An 18,324-nucleotide genomic window follows, 5' to 3' on the forward strand; every position below is an offset into this window, starting at 1 on the left:
AAGATGGCTCACCTTCATCAGCATGTTTATTGAATTAGTGACCTCACCTGGATTGATCCAAAATGAAAGCAGGGGAAAAAAAAATCTCCTAGATGAAGCAGACAAGATGACCCTCTCTCTCAGGCTTGTGTCATAAAGTTACACTCCTGTTTTTATCTCCTGAGTCACATCACAAAACCCCTCCATCTAGGGTCAAAAGGAAAAAGTAGACAAATAGCCCTGAAGCTCCTGAATTTCATGAAGTTTGTCACAATGCCTTATAAGACCAAAAGGTTCACTAAATCTACCCAAAATCCTGTTTAAGCAAGGCAAATTTTACTACAGTTCATGTCAAGTCTTCTGTGTCTATTCCAATTTCATTTGCAGAGAGGAACACACTGGACGCAGCTCTTTTTTCACTGTAAGGTTTCATTAGGTAATTTGAAAGCAAATTAAAAGTTTTCTCAAGCACAAGACGCCTCTCTTGTCCTGATTTCATTTGCATTAGTTTCATTGCTTCCATGTCTCTGCCAACATCACAGGATATGCTTTTTGCTAAACTTCATTACAACAGTTTAGTGATTTATCACTCCCCACAAAAGGAAAAAAAAAGGTGTTTGAAAGCATCATAAGATGCACTTATTTTCTGAGTTAATGAGAGCAAAGAGCCCTCTAAACAGGGACAGCCATCTGGGTTTTTTGGGAAAGGGAAAATAAGTCATAAGAAATGCTCCTTTGGCTCATTTTGAGACTAAGCATTGCAGGAGTGAAATAATAAAAAGTTTCTTTTCTCCTTGTTGGCTTTTTCTCTCTGGCATGAAGGGATCTGGAGAACACAAATAAAGTAAACTTTGTAATTTCTGTAATGTGGCCAAAAAGCATTAAAGCTATTGTTTTATATATTTATATACACACAGAAGGCCTTAATTCTAATTTACAGAAAGCAACAGCACACCTCCTTTGGGGTACATGGTAGAATAAACCCTAGGTAGAATGTACAGAGACATACACGTATTTGCATTTACATGTGAGCACACTAGCATCTCACAAACACATCCAATTTGTCATATTCTGACACCTGCATAAGTCAAAGAATTCATCTGTGTGAATCTGCCCAAAATTACTTTAAAGATTTTTCAGTACTGTTGTCTACCAATTTTTCACAATGTCTTCCCAGGTTAAATAGGAAAACAAATGTGTTAACAGTAATTTTTTCAAACCATAATATGCATTGAAAAATATAGAATACCTACTGGACCATTTAAACTACATCATCTAATAGAAAACTTTAATAAACTTATTCACAGGGTTTTTTTCACATCCTTCTTAAAATAAGCAATTTCAATTAATGGCAATTAGCCTCTAACTATTAGAGCATTTTCTTCTGGAAGCAATCTCTTTCTACAGATAAACCAAAGGGAGGGGGGAGAATCAGACTTAAAATACAAGTTTCCACAAGTTGTATCAACAGCCAATATCTGCTTTGGGCTTTAAATATAGAGATATATAAGAATACATAATGACTTTGTTCCAAAGTAGCAGCAGGCAAGTTCCATTAGCTCAGAGAAAATAAGAGCATCTCTACATACATTCATACACCTTTTTTGGCACTACAAGACAGGAAAAACACATTATGTGATGCGTGGGAGTTTAATTACTCCAGTGTTTTGACTTGATCTGTATAAATACAACTTGTATTGTCATATGTAGTGCGAAAAATAATTTATAAAGAGTTTCCTAAGCTATATTAGGAAAGAACATTACACATTAATAGGCAAGCTAGTCTATACATATCAAAGGAAAAAAAGAGAGTAATTTGTCACTTTCCAACAGGTGCTAAAAGCCAAACAACAGAATGATACCTGCTGTACTCTGAAACATGCCCATTTTCCTCAAGCAATACCTGTTCCCCCAAAGAGCCCATCCCAATTCTCTCAAGGAGCAAAGCCCCCCGTTGCAAAGGTGAGAAGGCAGTGTAGCAGTCCAGTACAGACACCTGCTGATCTGTTCCTTCTTTTGAAACACCATGTGAAGGTCATCAGAGCCTCAGCCAAAATCCTGCATCCCGCAGAAAGTCAAAAGAGGAACATAAAGTACCTGAGGTTTGTATTTTATAGCACAAGTTCATGGAAGTGTCCTTTTGTTCTCTCAATATCTGTAGAGACCCTTGGCTTTTCAGCTGTGTATGCAAGTATCACTTTTCTTTGCTTGATGCAAAGACACGCTGTTTTGGTTGACATATACCAAGATTTTAAATATACAGCCTTGGAGGACTGTATATTTGGCAGCAGCTATTCTCACAGTGTTATGGTAAGCCCCAGTACTCATACGTCAGGTCCACTGCTAACACCATTTCTCACGAAACAGTTCCAACATCAACCTGAAAATCTGAAGAAAAAAGGAAGGCACAGAAATGGAATATCTGGCAAACTTTAGTAGAGGAGAGAAGTGCATGCTGACTGAGACAATTATAGGCACATTTTCCTTCATTTCAAGATGAGAAAAAAGTGTTTCAGGGATGCCTTTAAAAAGAAGGTTTTTTTTCTGAACTGCCTGCTTTTCTGAACCATTAAAGTGAAGGTTGCCACTCTGACCCTCTGGCAGGGCTGACGCTCACAGAGAAAGGAGCCAAGGCGCGGATGCCACGGTACAAAATGCTTGCAGCAGGAGGCCTGATCCAAAGTTTGGGGAAGCCAAGAGAAGTCTTGCTCCCGACCTCATGGCTTGTTGGATGAGGCCCAGGGAGTGCACGAGCGAACAGCCTGTTCCATTGGCTCAAGGCACAGAGGGGAAGCTGCGCACACATAAAGTAGTGCTGTGATATGGCTGCAAAAAGCCCAGGAATAATCACATAAGAAGTTACTTCAAGAAATGGCAAAGAAGGAGCTTTGTCTTGAGGTTCTGGGAAGATTTCTGACACTGAAGTAATTGCTGTGTTTTAAGCAATAAACCACTGTGCAACTGTTACTGTATCTACAGCATATGCTACAAGACATTTATTTTTTGTGCTTGGCTGTAATCTGCAACACATTCTACAACTGCATGGGGAAAAATAACTGCTTAACACTTATTTGAGGGCATGTGTGTACTCTAAAGCTTTAAAAGCTGTGTTTTTTATGGTTTCTAGAGCACAGGAAGAAACCACTGACAAAGGTTTCACATTTTTTCAGTGTTTCCATAAAAAAAAAAAAAAAAAAGAAAGAGAAGCACGTTCATTGAGGGGCTCTGCGTGAGCTTGCAGCAGTGAGAACTACCACAGCGATCCAGATGGAAAATGCATCTCGGTCTCCATGCTGCTCTTACAGGTTTTGACTTGCTGAAGGTGGGTGGGCAGAACTTGGAGAATTTGGCACCTGCATGACCAGAGTCTGTAAAGTTAGCAATTTGGCTATACTGATGATGAGGAATGTTGAATAACATTGTGACCAAAATCAACTGCCTAGGTCAGGCACACACACGTGCAGCTTTTTCCTATATTCTGTACATTCTACGTGGTTTCTAAGGGGTTCAAATACCAGAGGAAATAAGTGCTTATCTGTCAAAGAGTCAGGAAAACAGAACAACAAAGGTGGAAGGGATTTAAAAAAATTCTTTTGCTGTCCTACCCCCAGCTGAGAAGAGCTTGGTGCTTCCTCTCACTCCCAGCTGTTCCTAGTGCATTTGGCTTTAATCAGGTGCAGGGCAGGAACTCAACATCCTGTTGCCTTGCTCTGATTAAGAGGAGTCTAATTCTACAAATTGGCAGATTTCTTCTTTTAGTGTTCCTTATTTGATGAATCATTTGTTTTAAAGTATTTGGAAAGAGCCATTACAGAGGCAGTGGACCCAGCTTGTTGCTGCTTCCAAGTCTATTTATAACTGCAGCTCTAAGGAGTTTCAGCAGACTGCAGTTTCTTCTTTAGCACACGGAAAGAACCATCCTGTGAAAGCAATGGCACAAAGGGGTGGGATAAAATGCCTGAGGCACCCAAAAGTGGCAATATGCTAATAAAAACAAACAGAAATTTGATCAGAAGCTGTATCTTTGAGGTTAATGACACTGTCTTCAATGGCCATTCTAAATAACGTCAGAGTGAACATTTAAGCGATTTAAGCTATTCCTCTGTCCTTGCATTTTACTCCTATCAAGATTTTGCAGCCACAATTGAACTGACCGAGCAAAGCCTGCCTTCCCCCACATTGTTAGCAGCAGCAATTCTGTAAATCCATAAACATTTGATTTTTGAGGATAGTCACTGAATCAGTTGATGCAGTTAAAGATAGCACAAGAGCCATTTGTTAAAAAAAATATCCTTTTGTCCAAGGTAAGATAATGGCTTCCCTGACAAGACAGTCAAAAATACACCTAGAAAAGGTGTACAGAAAATAAATAACATGACCACTAAAGGTGTTTTCACTCCTTCAGCACTGGAAATTAAAATGACGAAAAAATGTTTTACTCCTACTTCTTTTCACATTTTTTTCCCCCTCCTATTTTAATTTGAGAGAAGCCAGTCAAAGAAGGGATAACACTCCACCCTGCCCATGCACAGGATTTTCTCTTCCTTCTTTCTTTCTGCTTTGCATTCTTACATTTTAAAACCACAAAAATATAAGATGCTGTATAAAATGGAAGTGTATTTGATTGAAGAATAAACTTGCAATATTAACCTTATTGTTTATAGAGGGGTCATTCTCCTAAGGGAGCACCCACATTTATTAAGAACAGTCTGAAAACCACAAATATCCAAGTCTGACTTGGATACCAATCAGTTCGGGTTCACTACAAAGCAAGGAGCGGCTGGAAAGATCTAGTTTATATATTACTAAAATTCTTTGGAGCCTTGAGACTTTGCTTTAAGTTTTTATCAGCTCCTCATTACAAGCTGCTGCCCAATTTTATCATAAATCATGTGTTTTATGTCTGTAATGATTCAGACCAGTGTCGTCCACACAGAAGTTTTGCTCTCGTGTCTGCTAACCATGAAATGCAATTCTCTACAATGAAAGGTAGATGAAGGATACATCTATCCTTCAACAAACCAACAGCATCTCCTAAGAAGGCAGCTCCCAAGTAGAAGATATGCCTGGTGTAGCCAAGTGGTCAACACCTGACAATCTAGAAACCCTCAGAGGAAAAGTGAGATTAAGACCTCTTAGCTGCAGCCCTCTTCTGATAAAAAGCAGCTGCAACACAGAGACAACGACAACCAGTAGAAGAAAAGTTTTCCAGCTCCTGACCTGCACTCTCAGCTGGGTCCTTCATGTTTAGAAAGAGTCAAAGCATGCCGTGGGGCAATGAGGAAAGCAGTGTGGTGCAGTCTTTCAAAGAGAAGCTAAAATAATTTTCTGGATCATGTCTGTCCCCCACATTTCACAGACAGGGACAAACAAGGTACAGGAAAAAAATCTTCCAGGGCTCCATCCACCCTTATTGATAACTCAGGGTTGAAGAAAACAGATTTTAGGAGCAATGAAAACACAAATTACCACACAGAAAAATAAAGATAACTGGTAGGAGACACTTCCAAACCCTTCCCTCCTTTGTTCAGGGAATAACTATTAGAAGCAAGGTTGGTTGCCAGTGCTGCCAGCCTACAATCAAGAATGAAAATTTAAAAGATATTTTATGAAACCAAAGTGCAGAACCACCATATGCAAACTTTAAAAAGTTGACTTCAAAGAAACTGAGTAACAATTTCAAAATAAAATAAAGCATTATCCCCACCTGTATCTCAGTGAAAACCAAGCAACTACTTATTGCCATTTCATCATTTGAAAAAATCCTATTTATTCCAATCAAATATAGGGCCGGTCAGCAGCAGAATACCACATTAATTTTATTTACTGTGGATTTGAACCCACCTGTTTATGGTATATTTTCATTATATAAAGTAGGTATTTAATTTTGGTATTTTTCTCTTTTTCCAAGACTAATATTTCCTCATTTCGAAGTTCTACAACTGATTTCAGTCCACTGATAAACAACATCCAGACTATATTTAAATCTTGGTCATAAGAATTACTCTTGTCCTGTTGTACATATAAAAATCAAGCTTAATTGCAAATTATATTCCTATTCACTTCCAAAATGTGCCAGATCACAGGACAGTTTTGATATTTAGGGTTTATTGGTTTGGGGTTTTTTTCACTCTGAAGCTCTCAGTAAAATAGCAAAAAAAACCCCAAAAGCACAAGGGGAGGAGAGAGCTGCAGGGGTTTGGACTTCTTCAGTTGGAGTAGAGCCTCAAGAACAAGAGGGAGGCATTACCATCCTTAGCATTTCCAAGAAGGCTGAAACAGAATAAATTTGAGAACCCTTTGCTACTCTACATTCTTTTTAACATGGCAGTACAAATTGCAATTAAAGTGTATAATCAGCCTTTTTTTTTTTGGAGGCTTCTTTCCTATGGTAAAAGGTATATCTAGAGGTTTGGTGGCCTTTTTTGTTTTGTTTTAACAAATGCATAATTTAACCATCAGAGCATGTATGTATTTCCTCAGATAAAAATGTCCAATGTTCTACATGATTAAATGAATCATTAAAATATTAAGTGATGCATATCAAAGGGAATATTTTCTTCAGAGCCAGCACAATACACCTGGTAAATAAATGCATTATTTCATAAATGTACCTTATATTTATAAATCTCTTTTGCCAACAGAATGAACAGCCTCTGTAAACCAAGACATTCAGCTGGCTACATTCTTACATCCCAGACCATTAAGCTAATCATTCACAAGGACCCTGGAAGCATTTAAAACGAAAAGTACTGATTTTCATCAGTGTAGGTCAAATTCAAACCCCATGTATGAGTGCAACATCCTATACACTCTACAGCAAGGCTCCTATTCTTGAAGGAGCAGCACTACTCCCTGCTGTCCCCAGCTAAATGGGAAAAGCCACTGAAATGACCTCTCCAGGCTGTAGAACAAGACCTTAAAAACTTAAATTTGTGTTGCAGGCACTGGCAAGTCCAGCTCAAATAAGTTGGATTTGTATTCTGAAGGATATGTATTCTAAAAACAGGAATTTTCTTATCTTTAAATTTGTGGTGAGTTCCTCTGAAACCTTCACATGCTTACAGCCAAGTCCATATGGTAATGTTACATTGTTGAATGAATCAATATTACTTTTATACATATGCACAGCATAAGATCCAAATGCAGTATCATTCCACACTCTAGTTTTCTTCACACTGAACAAACTGCCTACAATAGCTAAAGCCCTAAGTCAAATTTAATAGTCTTTACTCATGCAAGCTACCAGCTGGTCTGAGTTGGCTCTTCCATTTAGGAGCCAGAAAGCAAAAATAGCAATATTTTCTACATTAAATCTAAAAAATAGAATTCTTGCAATACAAATTTGGAAATCATAGCAATTTGTTTGATTAAAACATTCAAAACATTTTCCCCTTAAACATATGATGGAAGACATGAATCCTTCTTAAAGAATTAAAAAAGTCTTAAAGAAGAATCCTAAATCCTTCTAAGAATTGGAAAAAAAACCAAACCTTCCCCCTGCCTTTTTTCCTTATTCTCCTTTTACATTAAAGCAAAGGGTGACAGAAGTGTTAAGGTCATTAGCCAGCTGGTTTTGGCCTTGCACATGCACACTCATTAGTCAAAGAGGATCTAATAAGATGTCTCACCATCTTGGGGGATGAAGGAGGGACAGAAGGACACACAGACTTCCTTTGCTGCCAGCATCTTAATTCATTCCAGAACAAACACTCACTCAAACCTGTTCTAGGAATGACCCTGCTTCAACAGAAAACTTGCAAATCAAGTCGGGATCTCACCCACAACTTAATCATCCACCAACCACCTAATCAGAAAGGTCTCCTCCAAACCACGTGTGCAGAAGGCAGCTGTTCAAAAAGGTGCATCATTGTCATTCAAGAAGGCAGCCATATATTTTGTCACATACAGGTTGATAACAAAACAACTTCAGGGAACTTACAGCACTCAGGTCATAGCAAATCACATTTCAAAACTGCATCCTTTTCCACCAAGAGTCAGAGAAACCTGCACAAATTTAATGGAGGCACATGTTTTTCCATTCTCATTGTTCACTTTTTTAAACATAGTCCTGGAAGGCTGGCACAAGGACCCAGCTGTGCCATGGACTTCCATTGCAGGTTTGGGAAAGTCACTCAAAGCAACAGGTTAAGAGCTTTGCACTCAATTATAACATTTCAGTTCATTCCAATGGGTATAAAACTTCATTCTCAATCCCATTGGTTTCTCACTATTCCCTGAAGAATAAGAAGAATTAATTCTCTTTCAACTTCTCTTTATACTGCATATTGAAACCATTTTCTATTTAATTTTCTTCTTTTTTCATACCTCACCCATCTCACTTGTAGCATACTTGTCCCTGTAACAAACATCCCGAATTCTTGGCTGCTGGAGTGGCTCCCACCTTGGTGTATTCTCACTGGTAAGTGGAGAATGGAAGTCCTCTAGGATGAGGAAGTTTTACCATGCAGGTTTCCCACTTCTGCAGAAAGTATCTTAAGCACCAGGCTTTATACAGAATAAAGTAGGATACTATTTCAGCTGGGTTTCTGAGTAGAAATGGTTATGACTATATAGTCAACAAAAGAAACCTCGGTAAGAGGCAATTAAGCACTTTCCCTGATTCACCTTCTAGAGCAGAATCCCTCTCTCCTGTAAGTAACAAGGCATCTATGGAGACCCCCTCCCTGGGCTCTAGTCAGGAGAGGGTAAAGTATTTACCAATTCGTGTTACCACTCTCTAATGTTTCACAGGTATCAACAGTCCACTTGATGGCATCACTCCTGACAGGCATCATGCATGTGCATCTCAGCAAATCCAGGCCAGGAAGAATCCTCAGCTCGCCTTGGAAGGCTCTGGGAGTCCCAAGCAACTCCAGAGAACCTGGCCTGAGTGCAGACACTGAGGTCTCAGTTCAGGCGAGACGCTGTAAAAACCTTTTAAAAGAAAGTATTTATGAATTGCCTACAGATATGTTCCATAGGATAAAAACAGAATGAAAACCTAAAAAAACTCCCCGTATAACAAATTGACAAACCAAACCACCAGAAGCAGGCTGGGCAATTTATGGAAAATGTAGGTGGCAAGTTTTCATTTAATTTTCATTCATCTCTGATCAGTGAAACACTGTATCTGTCATTAAAGAGAAACTACCTACAATCTAACTTCTATCCAATTAATTTAATAATGCTATAAATCCGGTGCCTGTGAAATTAGTATCTCCTCCACAGTAACTGATCTGTGATACTATCAGAAAAATCAAGCACAAGTAGTTCACAGAGGAATTTTCTGTTAAACTTAAATCCAATAAAAGGACATAAATAAAGAAAAGTAAATCTATGCAAATAAACGTGTACTGGAAGATGCATTTGAGTTTTCAGGAGAAATGTTGTAGTAGTACCTGACTATATATTGGTGCTTACATACAGAAAAAGCATAGAGGTAAAATTTTATATGTAGTTGAATATATTTGCACAATTCTTGGTCATATGGTTTAAAGGAAAATAAATATGGAATTTTATTTTTATTAAGAATTTAGAAATCTATAGGGAAAAGATCTATACAAATGTAGCAACTGTCCTTGGATAGCTGTGTGAATAAGCCCTGCTCAGTTACTCCCTGGAATTCAGTTCCTCACAGGCTACACCACACTCAACTGGACTTTCATTTATGCTTCATAATGGGAAAATGTGACATGTTTCCCAATTTAATTAGCACAGAATTTTTTTTTCTTCATTTCCAAAGACAGCTCATGTAGCTGCACTGAGCAGGGAGTCGACTAAACAATGCAACTTACTAGCATGGGACAAAAGGTCATTTGGAAGGGATGTGCCTTTAAGGACTTACAAAGGCTTCATCCTCAGTCCTGTATTAAGAGAGGAAACATATCTCAGTAAAGGAAGGATGCCCACTTTAAATAAGGAAATGAGTTTGCAGGATGTACACATGCTGCTTTCTATTAATGATAAGCAAAGTCTACAGAAAAAGCAATAGACTTCTCCAGCTTTGGCAGGAGTCATCTTCTTGTGGATTACCTGCAAAGAAATTTTAAATAAACAGACTGCAAATAAATGTCCTCAACCTCTTTTTTAAACTGATTTATGTATATATTATGGGGATTAACACACACTGATTACTATACTCTGTGGCAAGAGATATAATTACAGACTGATGATTTTACATGTAAGGCCAGAGACGACGGCAGTGGTTTGGGGCAGCAAGAACTAGTGGTTGCAATATTTTTTTTTCTTCAAGCTAAACTTCACAGCTAGAGAGACTAGCCAGACTTAAGGTCTTCTAAGGATTTGCAAATTTCTCTCTTCACGATTAATAAACCATCACAAAGTGATTATTATTTTCCATTAAAAATCTATCATTTGTTTAAACATGTAATAAAAACCAGATTCTGCTTTGCAGCAAGGACTGACTATACGACCACAAATTTTAAATAAAAATAGAAGGTATAGAATTTTTTGCTATAGTCTCATTTCACTCTTCTGTGAGCACATATTACTTGACCACTGAAGCTCAAGAGAATGCATATCATGCATACAGTTCCAGAAAAACTGCTTTAAGACTGAAAAAAGTCACGAGTAACAATGTGCAGAAATCCCTAATATCAATGTAATTAGTTTAAAATATACACAGACACACATGCATATACACAGACACACATGCACACACACATTCTTTATATGTAAATCTCTTTACATGCACATTCAGATTCAGGCAGAAGGGTGAGGTCACTGCCTTTAAAAAAAAATTATCAATTAATGCAAAAAAATCAAGTTTCCTATCACCCTTCAACAATGACAGGATTCAGTGTTCCCATCCATTATTATTATTACATCATAAAACATTTTGGGTTTCAAAGGATGATTTTTTCCTGCCCTCTCCAGAGTCTAGGATGACCACAAATTCTGGCTGGCATAGCCACGCAGAAGTGGGCATCCTTCCAAACTCTGAGCAGGCACAGCACAGTGTTGGCTTACAGCTGGTTGAGAGAAGCAGGCAGGCTTGTTCCCTGCAGCTTGGACCATCACACCCAGCTGGGCCCAGCTCTTGGTGCTGCTCACTTCTCTGTGTGAGCCACTTGGCACATCCAGGGTAAGAGCTCCTTAACAAATGCTTCTTAACACTGCTTCCAAGATAAACATCCATGGACACATCAGTGGAAATCCACCTCTGTGTAACTGGCAAGAACAAGGCTTACACTCCTTACACCACAAAACCCAACCTTTTCCTCTTTTTTTCATTGCCATTTTTCACACTTTTAAGACAAACTTCCCATCCAGTCTTCAAAACGTTAGTAAGCTGCACAGGGAAACTGTCGTGGCATGGAGTTATGAACAACTGCATGCCAGAGTGGCCATTGTTCCTTATTTATCCTCTTCCCCCACTTTGCAGAAAGAAGTGTAACAAAATCAGGAGTGCAGGCTCAGACACACACTGAATACTAATACTCAGAAATACCACTAGCTGTCTCTTTCCCAGGTGCCAGAGCCTGACAGTTCTGGCAATGGTGACACCTTTTTTGGATCACACGCAACACTCCCATGTTATCTGAAGTGATTTTGGTTTTAAAGAAATGGTTTGAGTAAGACTTCAAAATATCTAGCTCTAAAAAGAAAAAGTCTCATTACACAAAAATCATTTGTTCCACCACCCTTGGAGGTGTCAACATTTCCATTATACACTCATGTGTTTAATCTTTATTATTCAGCTGTAAAAGTTTGCTGTTAGCCTGAAACTTGGCATAAAATTTTTTTTTTTTAAATATTCAGCAGAAGTCAGACTGTGTATTATATTACATAAGTGTTTGGGTTTTTTAAAAAGAAATAATTACCAGGATAAAGCTCTTCTGGGTGCTTGTGCAATTCCAAAACAAACAATTTTCCTTGAAAGTGTCTCTAGGTATTTATAGGAGAGAAGGAAAGAGGGAAATTAAAACTGACCAAGCAATTTCATTTATAAATATAACCTTCTGTATATATTTTTTTCAATCAAGTATTTATAAGGATTTCCAGCAAGCAGACTTTGCACACAGGTATGGCAACCAAATGAATATGGATAGACCACAACAGGTCCCAAGAGTTGTTACTGTCTATTGGGTCAACAATATGCAAATTGAGAAGGATTTACAAGCTGGACCATAATGGCTCCTCAGGACCCATTACTTCCCAATGGGTAAATAATACATGTTTTCTAAACTATTGCCATGCCAAAATACGTGTTTGCCCTTCAGGCTGTAAAGGTTCCAAATAAACCAATAGGATTTGTCAGATAAATAATACATTTAAAGAAGCAAAATACCTGTTTAACTAAACAAGTAATGCACTTAAATGCTGACTGAAAGATGAATAGAGATGCCATAAATATTGCATATATTTAGAAGTTTATTTAGAAGGGAACCAATAAGCAAGGAAAATGGAAATAAGTTTCAAAGTATGAGGGGAGTTTTCTCCCTCCTGAAGACGTTTGGAGACAATTCTTTGAAATATTTGTCAGAAATTACACCTGCATTAAGACAAGGGAAGTGAAAGCTACTGAAACTGTGTGCATACAAGAAGCAACTACAGACATTACAACTTTTTAGGGTTCTAAAGGCTGTCACACTTCTCAGGTTGCCTCCATTTAATGGGATGTCCTGTTATTAAGCCATTTTCCTGACCACGTCTCAGCATGCTGCTCTCTGGACGGTCAGATCTCCTCACACTTTCCTCTCGGCTTTGGATGAAGCATGTGAGCAAACCAGGAGGAAAACACTGATGAAAAGTGTGAGAATTAACCTGATGATGTTGGGAAATCCAAACCCAATGTTTGGGAAGGAGAGATAATGCACAGGCATGGTGCAGAGAGCACCAAGGAGGAAGGAACAATGAAAAAAACCCAGAAGGGAAGAAGCTGATGACAAAGACAAAGGGTAAAGAAGGAAAGATGAAAGGTCATGAAAGCATCAAAGGCAAAAGGAAAAAAAAATACCAAAGCAGAACAAGATGTGCTGTAGAATTTGAGATTCTGCAGAGACCTTTGTCTCTACCAGAAGCCTGGTCAACTGAGACATAGTTGAGCAAGGAGAAAAGATAGTGAGTTCAAGTATAACACCAAAACTGAGATTGAGAAGCACTCAAATGGCCCACCTTTAATTTGGACTTTCATTTTCTGGGGACATTTTAAACACAGAGGCAGTCCTGATTATTTTATGATACAAATTTATCAGCATCGGATGTCAGGAATGCGAGAACATGCAACACTCCTTTATCTCACATAGACACAACACAGTCTAATCACAACATTACTGGCAAATCTTAATGAAAATTAACCAAGTTACAGAACAGTGGGTTTGTGACTGGCCAGATGAATCAATCGACAACTGCACCTAATAAGAAATGAAAGAGCAGAAATGACCAGAAACAACCAAAAGACAGAATGTAGCAGGAAAAGGTGCTGTGAAAGGAGCACAGGTGATGGAGTCTCAGAGCCTCTGCTTCCAGGAGAGCTCTAACTTTAACCAGCACCAGGCAGCTAAAAGAAAGGCTGCAGTGGTTGGCGAGGAATTTGGTGTTATTTTTGTCCTGCAGCCCAGGTAAACCTTTAAGTTGGGAGAGGAGGGGGTAGATATTGAAGCAAGCCAAATACTTGAACAAGACCTACATTTAGTCACAGCAGCAAAAACGTTCTTCTGTTTCCCTTTGGCTGTTTGGAGAGCACTTCCTAAAGGGAAGGTGGTGGAGCTTGTAGTGCTGCTCTTTTCAAAAAGTAACCTGCTGAATAAAGAATTTCTTTCATATCTGCAGGAGTAAAAAAGTGAATGAGATTCTCCAAAGGGCACTTTGCAACCCTTCGTGTCTTAAGTTAACAATAATTATTGAAACAATAGGCCTGGACAAATCACTGCTTGTTTGCTGCTCCAGATACAAAGGAAATTCTGTATTCAACCTCCACTTCCTTCAGCAGCACTCACATCTCACCTTTGACATTCAACAGAATATGAAAAAGAATTTTGTCTCTATTTTAATTCAATTTTTTTAGCAGTTTCGTTATATTGCAGGGTAATATTTTAGCAGCTAAAATAGTTCATATTTTATAATAAATTACATCTGGTGATGCATTGGGGAATAAAGCACTTTATTAATGTATTTGCCCTGCAAAAAGAAAGATGAGATTGTTGTGTTTTGACAAGCTTTTTAAAAAGAAATTAATGGTCATACTCTGGGGTTTATAAAAGTTTCAGTTTAACCTCCACCTTTCACAACTTGTCAATAATAAAAATCAGCAGGGCAAAATTAAATAATAAATTTTCCTTTCTGAAAAACATATTAATCTTTTCTGGACAGCTCTTAAGTTAACAAGGTGTTAATAAAACTCTAGGTGTATTGATGCAATATCCAAGCACATGTGTCCAAAGGAATCTACCACCACTCACAGCCATCTTTATACAGCATGCAGAATCATGGACAATCAACCCTCTTGAAGAATTTCCCTGTGCTTTAAATACTCTGGAGAACAACCTCCTGCATGATGTATATAGCTCACAAATACTGTTCAAAAATGCAGGATTTACCACTACTTTCAAAATTAGATGAATGAATCTATCAGGAACATAAAAATTAAGATTTGCTGTCAGATTTAAACCTTTCCAATTACTAGCTCACACATAATAAAGGAGAAAATGGTTAACATGGGACTAAGAAATGGCAGGCTATAATTTTATTTATAATATATACCCATTATCAGGCAGAATCAGGTTACATCTAGATCTTACAATCAGCAAACAACTAAATTCTCTATTTACAATCTGCTGGGCAAGGAGGTAGAAAGGATGACTTTCTGGATCCAGGGGTCACTTACCTAAACCTCAGGGTTCACCAAGTTGCATCACTGTACTTTCCTGCAGTGGCCATGACTCAAGGTGTACCAACCTGCTAAAATCCCACTTACTTCCCGAGGTCATCACCTGGCACTCCAAATACTCAAAACTCCTGATCATTGGGAGTTGCCCTTATCCTTTAAGGTATAGCTATTTAAAAGTACATTCACCTTCCCAACAGTCTCTATTCCTCAGAAATTTCTGATGGAGTCATGTCAGTCTGAAACTCAGTAGAAAAATCCTGCTCAATCTCCACTATGGCAAGTCCCCTGCTGCTTCTTCACATTATTAAAAAATAACAATGAACTTGAAAATTGAGTTTGGCTCCTGAGGTGAGTCCTGGTGCATAATCCTTTTTCCTTGCCCCCCTTTCTTCTAGTTTTCCACCTGGGACTCACCCTAGGGAGGAAAGACTGTTGTGACTCACCTGAAGATGGTCCTGTCTTAATGCCCTTTTGTCTAGACTCCCCATTTGGTGACCAACTGGGATATTTTCCTTTATGGTTCTATTTCAAAGTCTAGGATATCTGTCAGTTTTATTTATATTATATGTGTATCTAGTGTAAATGAAACTTTTATAAAATAATTAGCTAGAGTTAGTTATATGTGCATCAAACTCATGAAACACATGGACCACCAAATCAAACATAAATTTGAGAGTGCAATGGAGAAAGGAAATCCCCACATTCAAACCACTACACCTGTCTGGAACATCAAACCATCTGGATTCGATTGTAAAAAAATATAATTCTTTGTTCTTCCTGCTTTTCCTAACTTTTGAACACTTTGTTCCTCTGAACTGACAATATTCACCTGCCTCATGGTTATCTCCTCCTGCTTTTGTAAAATGCGTTTGAGCACCTGAAATAAAGAGCAGTAGAACAATCCACAGAAAGTGACCTCCCTTTGGCATGAGGGCTGCTAGCAACTCACCCTGGGTAACTATTTCTCCTGGTCCATACAATTGATAAGAATTAAATTGAACACCTCCATCAATTTAAAAGCATACTAAATTAATGTATATTGTTGATAACTATGTGAAGCCCTTTAAATCAGTCATAGATAGCAAAAATTACCATAGCACAGCTGCTTTCAAGTACTGCTTAGACCACTTCCTTGCAAGGGCTGTCCAGTCACATCTCCTGCAGCAGTTACGCCACACCAGTACCTGGATGAGGGATATTGTGGGGGATATTCCACAAAAACTCTGAGAAGTTACAGTGGGAAAAATAATCTGTATTGAAGCAATATTTCAGGAAGTATCTAGGTAGAAACTTGCCAGCAGATGTAACATCTTTCAGGTAAGAGGTACCTCAATAATCAGAGATGCCTGGGCCCTTTTTTGAGTACTGGTTGTATAGTATTGTATCCTAGGAAAAAAATCTTGCAAAGTATTTCCATTGTAGCTGTGTAAATCCATCCTGTTCAGATTTAGTCACTGATAGCCTCAATAACTCTTTCAAGCTGGTTTAAACATTTTTGCACATTCTTCTCCATCTTGTAGGATACAAGGTTTATAAAGAATTGTATGAAATAGTTCAGATGAGTTCCTTGGATTAATATGAAATTAACATTGCAGGTGCTTCTTTGGAAGTCTTCTGGAACTAAGACGTTAAAAGAATGTTATTTATTATACTTAGATCAAATAATCAGTACTAAAATTAAAGTTCTCCACTCTTCCACATTTCTTATTAATTTGCTATGTTCAAGGAAAGGAATGAAAACACTGTCTGGTAACAGAATTCATTTGCACAAGTTCAAAGACTGATACATAACTCATTAACAGGATTTCTCATAGTCCTTACAAAGTAAACCAGAGTAAATTCTTTTAGACTTCATTTGTATCCCATGCAAATGCTGAAATTCTGCACAAGTTGAACATTTAACACTCCCTCCTCTTCCTCTATCCCCAGGAAAACCATTCTGATGACAAATTTTCCTCACGTAGAAAAGCAGTTTTGGAAAGTCATCATAATATTGTTCTAGGAGGAGCTGTGAACTACAGTCTGAGACTTAGCTTAGCTTTGCCATCAAGGTGACCAAACAGAAGGTGTTCAGAAGACTGCAGTATCATGATATCCAAAACACTCACAATGGTGCAGGGATAATCTTCTCCTGGGCTCCTATGGTCTGCAAGGTGAAGCATTACTCTGGAGCGTGCCAAAAATCAGCAGTCAGCCAGCAAACTTCACCCAGCAGACATGAAAGCCTGACAAGCTTCAGAGGGACACTGGAGCCAAACCTGGCTTCATCACCATCCTGGTGGGATTCGTCCTGGCAGAACAGCATTCCACTCCTGCCACTTGCCTTCTCCAATTATTAATCTCCTGAGGACTGGGGCAGCTTGGAAGTTTTACAGAGCATTTACGAGCTCACGGCCAGTGTACGAGGTAAGGGGGAGGAGTGGGGAGTGGGGCAGCAGGGGCCAGGGCAACACACCAACCCTCACTCTAGTGAAGACCCCCAGTGCTGTGGGCACCCACTGAGAATGAAGCAGGTATTTTCAGCAAGTAACATGAACTTTGCTTGGAAACTATCCTTCTGTATTAACCTCTAGCTAATACAAGAGGTGATTAATAAATACCCAATGCCCACTTGCATCCCAAACACCTCCCTCTAGCAAAAAACTAAAGAAACCCTTTGCTATTCATCTGGTTTTTAATCCACCCAAGACCCTCTTAACTACTGGGTGGTCTGTTAATCTACCCTGCCACCCCACAGGTTTCCAGATACTTGGGTTTAGGTTTGCTGTGCCAACCCCCTGCCTCCCCCACACTGGACCTCTGTTTTCTGGGGTCTCCAGGCTCAGCAGCAGCTTGTGGGAAGCTCAGCATTCTCACCATTGCACTAGAATTCTGCAGAGCAGGCATGGTTTTAAGTCTTTCTCCACAGCGCCCCGCAAATTCAGTGCATTTCCAAAGGGTTAGGTTCACCCCCATGAAAGCTAGATATTTAACTCCTGCTTAAGTAAGAGAGCAAACATTGACAGAAATTAGTTTCCCCACCCTAAAAGTGCTCTGAACGTGCCCCTCAAAAATTGTTCAAACTCAGTCTACCTTTGAATCTATTTCTATTTCCTACATAACCACATTAAAAAATAGAATGGAAATAAATAGAAATGCAAGCACATGCATTCACAGCCCATATTTATGTTAAGGATATACCACTCACAGAAAGACTGATTGATCTGGTCTGCTATATTAGCACTTGAAACAAATATGCTGATGCTGCCCAGAAAGAGGAGATGGCAAGGGCTAGGGTTTTACCAGCAAGCAAAAATCCCCGTACCAGTGCTGTGAAGTCCAGTCCATGTATTTTGCATATATTAAATGTGTACACATACACACATGCTTAGCTGTAATGGGGAAAACAGCTTTTTTTATTTAAAAAAAAAAAAAGCAGAACATTGAAGTTGTGCTTGGATTCTTTTCTCTTAAAGCTTATAGGAAACGAACCCCAAATGTGAACAAACCCC

General features: G+C 38.7%; 1 protein-coding gene and 1 long non-coding RNA gene across 5 annotated transcripts in view; one reads left to right on the plus strand and one right to left on the minus strand.

The window, feature by feature from the left end:
- GMDS (GDP-mannose 4,6-dehydratase) overlaps positions 1-18,324 on the minus strand; it is a 424,030-nt gene that overhangs the window by 279,488 nt on the left and 126,218 nt on the right. The gene's annotated exons all lie outside the window — the stretch shown is intronic.
- The window catches only part of LOC138106893 (uncharacterized), a 38,168-nt gene continuing 36,629 nt past the window's right edge, over positions 16,786-18,324 (plus strand). The window contains exon 1 of the long non-coding RNA XR_011149185.1: positions 16,786-17,239. This is a non-coding gene — a long non-coding RNA (uncharacterized lncRNA). The remainder of the gene's footprint in view (positions 17,240-18,324) is intronic.

This window comes from Aphelocoma coerulescens, chromosome 2 (genome assembly GCF_041296385.1).
Source record: "Aphelocoma coerulescens isolate FSJ_1873_10779 chromosome 2, UR_Acoe_1.0, whole genome shotgun sequence".
Lineage (NCBI taxonomy): Eukaryota > Metazoa > Chordata > Aves > Passeriformes > Corvidae > Aphelocoma > Aphelocoma coerulescens.